The sequence below is a fragment of the Argopecten irradians genome, unplaced genomic scaffold (genome assembly GCF_041381155.1).
Source record: "Argopecten irradians isolate NY unplaced genomic scaffold, Ai_NY scaffold_1353, whole genome shotgun sequence".
NCBI lineage: Eukaryota > Metazoa > Mollusca > Bivalvia > Pectinida > Pectinidae > Argopecten > Argopecten irradians.
Window position 1 is genome coordinate 1 of NW_027188819.1, and position 9,932 is coordinate 9,932.

Genomic DNA, 9,932 nt, shown 5'->3' on the forward strand with positions numbered 1-9,932 from the left:
ATTCTATGGCAATTGAAACAAATAGGTATGCCGAGCAACGGCAACAGGTAACAGGACCGGACCCAAGATGGCGTCCGACGACAGCTGACAAGTGCGGGCTTACGTAGGTATGAATGTTATGATGGGTGTGTTTTTTTTTTTCTCCGCATTTGCCTCGTATTTGGTGCTACTGGAGCACAGACAAGCGGTATGGGGACCCATTTATTTCAGGTGTCATGCCTAAAACAAGATTTTTGAAATTAAATCAGTATATTCACCTGCGGGATACGTCCGACATGCCTGGCAGAGAGACAACCCAGACTATGATCCACTTTATAAGGTAAGACCATTGTTAGATCTTGTTTCTAAGAAATTTAGGAAAGTGTACAAGCCTGCTAGAGATTTGAGTGTTGATGAGGCTATGATTGGATTTAAAGGTCGTATTCATTTTCGCCAATACAGGATACTGTTCCAATTTTGATGTGTACACAGGTAGGAAACCAGGCGGCTGACAACATGGATTGGGCTATGATGTTGTATGGAACATATAACTAAGCCATTTCACAACAAAAACCACCATTTGTATTACGACCGTTTCTTTAGTTCAGTTTTATTAGCTGAACATTTAGATATGGTAAGTACTTATGTGTGTGGGACAATCATGCAAAATAGGAAAGGTCTACCTGCTGAAATTGCTTCCGCAAAACTAAAAAATAATGGTGAGTTACTGCAGATGCAGAAAGGGAACATGATTGCAACTTCTTACAAAGATAAAAGGCAGCTGACCTTCTTGTCTACATCACAGCAGCCTTTTCAGGGACAAGGTAAGCCAACATGTAATTTGAATTATAACAGTCACATGGGTGGAGTAGACAAATCAGATCAAATGAGGGCATACTACCCTGTGGGTCGAGCAGGTAAGAAATGGTGGAGATATTTGCTGTGGTTCGTGATAAATTTGAGCATAGTAAATGCTCATATTGTGTACACAAAATCTGAGAAAGACCCTGCCCCCAAGAAAGGTTATGACCACCTGGCGTTTCGTGTTGATGTTGCCGAGCAACTGATTGCTGGATACACCTGTAGAAAACATAAGGCAGGTAAGAGGGTAGCTTTAGCAAACCAAGTAGTAGCACCAGAGACAATTGGGCACCACAAATTGGAGAAAATATCAGGTAGGAAAAAAATTTGCAAGGAATGCTCAGTTCAAAAGAGAAGAACTCCAAAAGGTAGGCATATTGAGACCTCATTCTTTTGCGTTTTCTGTGACGTACCTTTGTGCCGAAATGGTTGCTTTGCAGCATATCACCACAGGAATATGATGACTTAATTCAGGTATTGTAAGCAAATTCCAAGTATGGGTCTCAATTACATAATTCTGCATATCTTGGTAAGGACATGGGATAATTGGTCTCTGTCCTTGCGAGGAAGATTATGATGATGTAGCAGTTAACGAGTTTTCTTACCTGTGTTCGTTAACAAGTTTTCACCTGTATATATATATATCTGTTCACAAGTTTTCACCTGTATATATCTGTTCATATGTTAAAAAATAAACAAAAAAAAACAAAAAAATAATAATAAAAAAAAAGTTTTATTTTAAATTATCTCTTTATTAGTCAAATATTTCTATCAAACACTGTTTGTAACGTAATGTAATGTACATATCTGCATACATTATGCATAAATTAATAAGCAAATTAGATAGTCCATGATTCCAAATATAGATGTTTTTTCTCTTTCTTCCACAGGTGACTTCAGCAGCAACCATATTGGATTCCAGAAGCAGTTTCATCATTGATGGCCACCCAATATCTATTGAAATCAGAAAAATAAGATGATTTAGAATGATAATCATAACTTACCTGTATATACGGTATATGTATGCTAATTAGCATATTTTACCTGTCAGGTTTTCTTTACCTTGGAAATATGAAATAATCATACTACTGCAAGAGCAAAGAACACCAATTAGTCCAGATACTTCGAAGTCATTGTTTATTATCCAGTAATGGAAGCATGGATTCATAGAAAATTTAAAGAACAATAATAATCTAATTGATATTTACCTGTATACTAATTAAGGTTTTCTTACCTTTTTCAGGTCCAGGTGCAGAGATATAATACTTTGTAGTCGGCGGTGTACAGAAGAATGATAACCAACCCCAATTATTAAATTTGAATGTTTGTTTTTAACCAATACAGACATTTCACCCCAAATTGAATAAAAAATACCTGTACATAGGTGCATTACTTGGTATAGGTGCATTCTTGGTATTTTCCCTGTAAAGCTGTGAACAGATAAGGGTTATATAACTATTAGTATAGTGAATGCTAAAAGGTTAAGCTCACATTATATTCACTTGGAAAACACCCTAGACCTGTGAAAATATCAAGCTCTTTAGTGAGTGGTTTGTTTTCGTTTACGGCGTTGACTTTTGGCGGGTTTCTTTTTACAAGTTCCAATGTTTCACATGCTTTAAGATCAAAGATTGGTGTGGAAGCATCATCAATGATGTAGAATTCAAGATCTTTCCCGTTTATCTTGGTAATTATTAGACCAATAGATTTGACCTCATGACCACCATATGCAGTAAGTGTTGTACGGGTTTGGTGTAATTACGGTTTTCTTGTGAGTTGACTGTAACTGCTCTTAGAACCTTTGTCTCGGCACCAGCACTAATTTAAAGTCTGTTGTACCGTTGTTACCTTCTATTAGCACGAATTCATTCCACGCATTCTCGGTTTGAACATGCCCAATTTTGAGTGATCCATGACAGAATTTGTTTATACTTTCAGGAAGTATGGAGTGTACAAGAAGACACAACGCGAACATACCATAGTTTCCCAAAACACGCACTTCACACACGCTACACACTGCATACATGGGAGGCCGTCATTACATGTCCCTGACTGTTAATAGGACGTTAAAATAATCAAACAATTTAACAAACACATCCTGTGTCCGTTGAGCAGCGTTGATCTGAACTGTCATGTCTTCAAACCTTTCCTCGGGCCTTTCTGTAGCTGCAACTAACTGGTCTTGATGTTGATGAAGATTCAGGTTAGTTGCTTCTGACGGTTAAACCGTTTTTCGCACCTCCTCTATATCTCGAGGCATCTTTTGTAACACAAACTGTTGAAGTTGTGGTTTCCGACCGTTCAAAACAATGGCTTTGAGTTGTTTCTCGGGGAGGTCAACCTCAGCAGCCAGTTTGTCACTTTTGTTATGTAATCCTCAGCTGTTTCTTTAGTTTGTTTTAACTGGTATAAATCCACATTTCTTTTCCACTAAGTGGACTCGTCTAGGCCGTATCTTGTCAGAAATTCTGTTTTTGGTCTTCATAGAAATCCTTTACATAATGAGGCAAACATAAATACCACCTCAGGGCATTGTCCTTCAATAAGATTGGTAGTGAAGCCTTTGCCTTTAATTGGCCCTGCAGGTAGGGCGTTAGAATTGTACCTGCTGCCCCTATTGCATGATCATAAAAGGCGACTAAATTTAGGATCTTATCTTTTCTCTTCTTCCTAACTGACTTTAACTTTCCTAATGCCTCCCTTGGCACCGCCTCACTTTTGACCTTGAGTTGAGCGTTCGCCCCTGTGAGGAAGGCTCTGGGTTCTGTCCCCTGGCCGAGACACACCAAAGTCTATAAAAATGGTAGTTTCTGCTCCTGCTTAGCGCTCAGCATACAGGGAGTGAGACGACTGGTTCGTATGTTGTCAGTATAATGTGACCGGGTGGGGGGCTTCGTCGGCGGCATCTTGGTCTTGCAGTGATATAGCACTATAAAAGGGCAAAAGTTCCCACTATACAAGAAGACACAACATTGAATATACCGGCAGTCCCTCCCAAAACACTTCACTACACAACTAACACGTCAGATTACCTCCGGTTAAGGTTAATAAGGTTCTGTTCGACATCCTTCCTGGATTTATATACCTTGATTTATTGCATCACTAAATTAGTCTTACTAGAAGGATGAACTAGTATATGTGGTCAAAAGTTATTTAAATTGTGATGTATCACTTTTTTTTATCACATAGTTGAACATGAACTAAAGGCAATTTTGTTTGATGTTTTTGTTTTGTTTGAATTTATTAACGTCCTATCAACAGCTATGGTCATGTAAGACGCGCCTCCCATGTATGCGGTCGCAGGCTATCATGCGTTTTGCTTGTGTTGCGCAGTGTATGCTTTACCAGGTGAGTATTACTCGGATCATCCCTGCGGTAGGACTAATTGTTCGTGTTGTGAATTCTTAAATCTGTTGGAATATTGCCCTTTTTATAGTGCTATATCACTGAAGCATGCCGCCGAAGACACCAAATCCCAGAGGAAGTTGCAGTTACCCTCTAATTTGACGGATTTCAACAATTTGGATATTTGAAATTTCGATAAAACGTATTTTAGTGTATATATTTTGAAACTTGCCACAAGAAGCGTAACCATGTTTTCTGATGTATGTATCCATGGCAAATTCTTTTGAAAATGTTTGTTTCTGTTAATAAAAATATATTCGTTTTAAATCGGGAGTTTTGTTGGCTGCTTATGAAGGACGTAGGACTAGTTAGAAACTAGTTTCCACAGTGCTTGATGTGACTGGCTTACTTGAGCAAACTCATGTTGTTTCATGTTTTTGTCAATGTCCGGATATTGAGTATGTTTGTGGTTTTTATGTTGATGCACGGGGGACGCCCTGATGTGTGGGGAATGCTCTACCGCAGGCAGATATTGTATGGCGTTGAATTGGGTGGGGTTATTTGAATGTTGGTACAATTCTTGTCCTTTTCGTTCAAAACCTTGCGGCCAAATCTCACCATCAGTTTTACTGTTTAACGATCTGTATTTCTGCGTGTTTCCCCTTGGAATTGATTGCATCTTGGATATTTACGTGGAGGAATAGATAAGCCAGGCTGAACTATTTTCAGCAACTAGATTGCTTGACCTTGAATATCTGGACTGCTAGTCCACCTTCCTAACTAGAAATAGGTCGATTTTCCCATGATTTTTAGGTCATCTGACCCGAAGGGTCAGGATGACTATAGTCGTCATGTTTCGTCCGTCGTCGTCCGCCGTCCGCTGTGCGCCGTCCGCCGTGCGTTAAACTTTTCACATTTTGAACTTCTTCTCAAGTTCTACCAGTGCGATTTGGCTGAAACTGGCATGAAAAGATCCTGACATGGTCCTGACAAAGTGTTGTTATTTTTTGGGTCGATCCGAAATCCAAGATGGCCGCCACAGCCGCCATCTTGAAAACACATTTTGAGCTTCTTCTCAAGTTCTACAGGTGCGATTTGGCTGAAACTTGCATCAACTGATCCTGACATGGTACCGACAAAGTGTTGTTATTTTTCGGGTCGATCCGAAATCCAAGATGGCCGCCACAGCCGCCATCTTGAAAACACATTTTGAACTTCTCCTCAAGTTCTACAGTGGGATTTGACTGAAAAACTTGCATGAAATGATCCTGACATGGTCCTGATAAAGTGTTGTTATTTTTCGATCAATCCGAAATCCAAGATGGCCGCCACAGCCGCCATCTTGAAAACACATTTTGAACTTCTTCTCAAGTTCTACCAGTGCGATTTGGCTGAAACTTGCATGAAATGATCCTGATATGGTCCTGATAAAGTGTTTGTTATTTTTTCGGGTCGATCCGAAATCCAGATGGCCGCCACAGCCGCCATCTTGAAACCACAACACATTTTGAACTTCTCCTCAAGTTCTACAGGTGGGATGTGACTGAAACTTGCATGAAATGATCCTGACATGGTCCTGATAAAGTGTGTTGTTATTTTTCGGATCAATCCAAACGTAACCCAAGATGGCCGCCACAGCCGCCATCTTGAAAACACATTTTGAACTTCTTCTCAAGTTATACTGTTGCGATTTGGCTGAAACTTGCATCAAATGATCCTGACATGGTCCCGACAAAGTGTTGTTATTTTTCGGGTCGATCCGAAATCCAAGATGGCCGCCACAGCCGCCATCTTGAAAACACATTTTGAACTTCTTCTCAAGTTCTACCGGTGCGATTTGACTGAAACTTACATTGAAATGATCCTGACATGGTCCTGATAAAGTGTTGTTATTTTTCGGAATCGATCCGAAATCCAAGATGGCCGCCACAGCCGCCATCTTGAAAACATATTTTGAACTTCTTCTCAAATTCCTCTACCGTGCGATTTGGCTGAAACTTGCATGAAATGATCCTTACATGGTCCCGACACAAGTATTGTTACATCTCTGGTTGATCACAAATCGAAGATGGCTACCATGACACTATATCTAATTAATTTCTTATATGTTAAGGCCCTTGGGCCTCTTGTTTGAAATAAAATTTGTTGAAAGAAATTGAAAATGATCCTGATGTGGTCCTGACAAAGTGACAACATATATAATTAATTTTACTATTGCAAAGGTAGTCAGATGACCGTTAAGGCCCTTTGGGCCTCTTGTTACCCATCCCAGCTGTTTGTATACAGGTGACAAGTTTGTCTCTTTGTTTGTTACAGGTTCTCATTGAACAACCATGTAGATTCTTCACTATTAAATTATTGCAATAAGACCCATTTTGACAATCAAGATGTCCTAGAAATACTCTAACCCAAAATCTTTTAATCCGAACATTTCGATTATCTTCTAAAACTCAAATTACTTATCTCTGGATTCCCAGTCATGTGGGTATAAAGGGGAATGAACAGGCTGATGAAGCAGCTAAGACTGCTCTTCGCCTAGCACAAACAGATTTGAAACTACCATACACCGACATCAAACCTTCAATTCAGTCAGCCATCAAACACCATTGGCAACAAAGGTGGTCTACCGAAACAAACAATAAACTGTTTAAAATTCAACCTACACTTAATCCTAAACTGTCCAGTCGGAGAGACCGCAGAGAGGAAGTTGTTCTCTCTCTCGACTCCGAACTGGACACACATATTTTACACATTCCTATCTATTGAGAGGGGAGGATCCTCCTACATGCCATGCATGTGATTCTCCTCTCACAGTGGAGCATATTTTATTGCACTGTATTGATTTTAAACACATACGAGATAAATACTACGATGTCTCCGACATGTACACTTTGTTTCATGCCGTGAGACATAATCGTATTTTTAATTATCTCAAAGAGATCGGTATTTTAAGCAAAATATGAACGTTTTCTCATCATACATCGTATCAACTCAACATTTCATCGTTTCATCAACATTGTGCATGAGTTTTCTCATGTGTTTTAGCCAAATTTATTTTATCCCATGCAAACTTTTTTTTTTATCAAATTAACGTTTACAATCTGTGTTTTAGTCCTTACTTGCTTTTTCTTACCCTGAACTTTTATCCTGATATTAATGCATGACTTGTAGTTTGGCCCTAAATGACCTTAGTTGTCGATGGGCCGTAAAACTCAAACAAACAAACCCCTACAGCACTACAACCTATAACACATAAATAGCATGCATTAATGTAGAAATAGCCTTACAATAAAAGTCACTCAATAATACCAGACTAACCAAAATAATGAACAACATTTCAAAATGAGTTATAGAATATTTCTAGAAAACAAAAAATATTCACCAAGTATCGACCACAGTTTGTCAGGTGTTGAGCTCTGCTCCTTGGACTTGGCAGACGTCGATGGTGTGAAATTAGCAGATCTTGTTACATTGCCGGCTGAGGTGGATGAAGCTAATCCAGGTGATGTTGTTGTTGTTGATGTCGTTGTTGATGTTGTTGATGCCGTTGTTGATGTTGTTGTTGTTGATGTTGTTGTTGATGTTGTTGAATGGCTTGGATATAATGTCATCGACTGAAATAAAAGTAATTAATCAATAGATATTAAAATATGTATTATAAAAAGCACGCTATGAAAAAAATCATAAATATACCTTCATGTCCTAGGTGGTTATTATCAAAATATCCGCAAATTATTAACCACTAGACTAAATGTGTGATATTTCACCTATAAAAATGATATGACAATCCACAAGAATTACTGGTTAGAAAAAGTTCAACATAAAATAAGATTCATCGAGGGAAGACATGCAATTTTCATGCAACTGCATATAAACTATACCCATTTTAAAAACCATATAAGGAGCATCAATTAGATTTTAATGATATAATTCAAAGGTATACTAGAAAAAAAACATGCATTGTACAGTTGAAGATATCATGTAAAGAGGGTTAACTCTAAAATCAAGTTACTTTATATAATTCAGATTTATGTAAAAGTGGAGAAAGACCTAAATTTTTCATTTTTTATTAATAACTTTTTTTCTATGAGCCTATAACTATTTGTATTGTAATTTTAAACTTTCATTTTCAAGAGAAAGAACACATTTTTAAAAGAAAAAAGGAACAAATTTGACTAACAAGCTTGAAAATAATAACTTCGACCTTTCAAAAGATGATGTACTACAACTATAAACAATATTTGACAATCATACGTTTTAAAACGAGCAAGCTAACAGAATTACAACCTTAACAGTAAACAAGAGCAGTGCTATCTGCACTTACGCAATCCATTGTGATGTGCGGTACGTTGTTGCAGTTTACTGTATTTCTTGGAAGGAGTTCAATTGTCTTAAGTTGAGGACATTCATTTCTCCAATTTTTCACAACTAACTTGCTTTGGGTTATGGTCTCCCTCGCAAGGCAAATGTCGAAGTGGCCATTGTTAGGTCTTCGTATCTTGCAAACGTATGTCCTCGAGTCTGTCTCATCTGTTTCGTCACATTTCCACCTTAAATCCTCACAGGTTGCGTTCGCCAACAAGATCACAAACAGTAAAAACTGTACCGACGCCATTTTTTTTTTCTTTTGACAGGGCGGAAGTGGGTTTGTTTTGGAATGAAGGGGTCGATGGGAAATTTGGTGTTGTGTAATGTCAGGATCTACTCACAAAATCAGGATATGAACAGGATTACAGTGAGTGGACTGATCGATATTTCGTTTAGGTTTGATTGGAGCTTAGTTGTTCGTTGTTTGTGTTGAATGTAAATAAGCGAGGTTATGATCTGATATTTCAAATATGAGATTTTCAGACTGCACCTTCGACGAAGACTGTAGCAATGCTGTATACGAAAAACCGCATAAAAGTTAATGTCTCGCTCTTTGATAAATTTTTGCTAACTCCATCGCCCCCACCCCCCGTATGAGATACGCTAGAATAGGTCAGCGTGTCCTAGAATGAGCTCCAGACTTCTAAGAATATTTCTTCAAGAACTCGTAACATCAGATAAAGCATGTGTAGTAAAATGTCTACTAATGCATCTTCCAGATTGACATTTTTTAATGTCATAGAAACGAACAATTGTATACGTTATCATCATCATATAAAGATATGACGGCAGATAAAGCTAACAATTACAAAACAAAATATGTGAACCTTATTAGTTTTTTTTTATATTCTCACACGCTTTTTTCGATAGCCATTAATATCAAAAATCGCGGTGATCAAACGTGTTTTGTGGTCGGGATTAACAAGAAAAAACGGTAGTTGGAGTTCATTTAAGGGCAATGTCTTTAATGGACATAGTCATTATCACTAAATAAACAAATCTATCGCAATGAGAGTCCTAAGCTCTATTATTGGTTTGAAGGAGTGTCTTTAATTTTGCTATTTATCAATAGACCACCCGAATTCACCACTTCTCTACACAAACTTGTTGTATGGTCCTGATTAATGAGGAAAAAAAAGAAAAAAAAACGGTAGTTGGAGTTCATTTAAGGGCAATGTCTTTAATGGTCATAGTCATTATCACTAAATAAACAAATCTATCGCAATGAGAGTCCTAAGCTACTATTATTGATTTGAAGGAGTGTCTTTAATTTTGCTACTTATCAATAGACCGTGCCCCATTCGCCACTTCTCTACACAAACTTAGTTGTATGGCCTGATTAGAAGAGGGGAAAGAAAAAGTAGAAAAAAAACTGATTA

At 38.0% G+C, this 9,932-nt stretch overlaps 1 pseudogene; it reads left to right on the top strand.

The window, feature by feature from the left end:
• Positions 1–149: 149 nt before the first annotated feature.
• Positions 150–1,488, top strand: LOC138314090 (piggyBac transposable element-derived protein 4-like; annotated as a pseudogene).
• Positions 1,489–9,932: the final 8,444 nt, after the last annotated feature.